The sequence below is a fragment of the Glandiceps talaboti genome, chromosome 19 (genome assembly GCF_964340395.1).
Source record: "Glandiceps talaboti chromosome 19, keGlaTala1.1, whole genome shotgun sequence".
NCBI lineage: Eukaryota > Metazoa > Hemichordata > Enteropneusta > Spengelidae > Glandiceps > Glandiceps talaboti.
In genome coordinates, this window is record NC_135567.1 from 401502 (window position 1) to 403882 (window position 2381).

The window sequence follows — 2381 nt, forward strand, 5'->3', positions numbered from 1 at the left end:
AATTACCATAATGTCGGTATACTAATTACCATATGTCAGTATACTAATTACCATAATGTCACTATACTAATTACCATAATGTCGGTATACTAATTACCATAATGTCAGTATACTAATTACCATATGTCAGTATACTAATTACCATAATGTCAGTATACTAATTACCATAATGTCGGTATACTAATTACCATAATGGCAGTATACTAATTACCATAATGTCACTATGCTAATTACCATAATGTCAGTATACTAATTGCCATAATGTCACTATGCTAATTACCATAATGTCAGTATACTAATTACCATAATGGAAGTATACTAATTACCATAATGTCAGTATACTAATTGCCATAATGTCACTATGCTAATTACCATAATGTCAGTATACTAATTACCATAATGTCAGTATACTAATTACCATAATGTCACTATGCTAATTACCATAATGTCAGTATACTAATTGCCATAATGTCACTATGCTAATTACCATAATGTCAGTATACTAATTGCCATAATGTCACTATACTAATTACCATAATGTCAGTATACTAATTACCATAATGTCACTATACTAATTACCATAATGTCGGTATACTAATTACCATAATGTCAGTATACTAATTACCATAATGTTGGTATACTAATTACCATAATGTCACTATACTAATTACCATAATGTCAGTATACTAATTACCATAATGTCGGTATACTAATTACCATAATGTCAGTATACTAATTACCATAATGTCACTATACTAATTACCATAATGTCAGTATACTAATTACCATAATGTCACTATACTAATTACCATAATGTTAGTATACTAATTACCATAATATCACTATACTAATTACCATAATGTCAGTATACTAATTACCATAATGTCAGTATACTAATTGCCATAATGTCGGTATACTAATTACCATAATGTCAGTATACTAATTACCATAATGTCAGTATACTAATTACCATAATGTCAGTATACTAATTACCATAATGTCAGTATACTAATTGCCATAATGGCAGTATACTAATTACCATAATGTCACTATGCTAATTACCATAATGTCGGTATACTAATTACCATAATGTCACTATACTAATTACCATAATGTCACTATACTAATTACCATAATGTCACTATACTAATTACCATAATGTCGGTATACTAATTACCATAATGTCACTATACTAATTACCATAATGTCACTATACTAATTGCCATAATGTCACTATACTAATTACCATAATGTCAGTATACTAATTACCATAATGTCGGTATACTAATTACCATAATGTCACTATACTAATTAACATAATGTCGGTATACTAATTACCATAATGTCGGTATACTAATTAACATAATGTCGGTATACTAATTGCCATAATGTCACTATACTAATTACCATAATGTCGGTATACTAATTATCATAATGTCACTATACTAATTACCATAATGTCGGTATACTAATTATCATAATGTCACTATACTAATTACCATAATGTCGGTATACTAATTACCATAATGTCGGTATACTAATTACCATAATGTCGGTATACTAATTACCATAATGTCACTATACTAATTACCATAATGTCAGTCAAATGTCTGTAAACATCAAACCAAAATAAATGCACATTAGATGACCCCTAATACATGGTGATTTGGCAGGTAATATGATTTGTAACAGTTTTTGTCACAGTTTATGATTCTTTGAACAGTTTGGTAGCTATTTTGAACGGTTTGGCAGCCATTTTGAAATTGATTTATGAGAAGCATTTTTTTGATATTCCAAAACTGTGTATGTAGTTTATGAGGGATCGACCTATCCCTAGTTGAATTATTTAAAGAGCAAGGTATGTTTGTGAACTAGGACCTGTTGTCCCGGAAACTATAGACAATATAACAGTAAACGATAAACACAAGTCACTATTTGAAACAATAAATAGCATTAGCTTTGACTACTGTCATGTGATCTATCAATTTATACATTTTGGTGTACATATATAAAAATGAGTAGAATTGGAATCCTTTATGGTATGTGAACACAAGACAATCTACTAATACCAACCCTTAAACTACATTTCATCTCATTAGCACACATTACAATAAGTCTAGGCCAATCTTCTCATTATCGCAAATAATCACCACCTTGAGGGTTCCATCAATAATCTGGATTATCATCTCATGGGTTCACTGTCTGTCGATGCATTGGTCTAATTAATGACCAATTTTTGCACAAAAACATCTTTCATCTTTTTATGACTGCCATGACTAATTAATACTCGTGGGATTCATTGTTGTTATGGTAACTAGGGTTATTTGTTAGTATCTATCTAATTCGTCATGCTCTGTTAGGTTCTAGACTTTCTGCCTTAC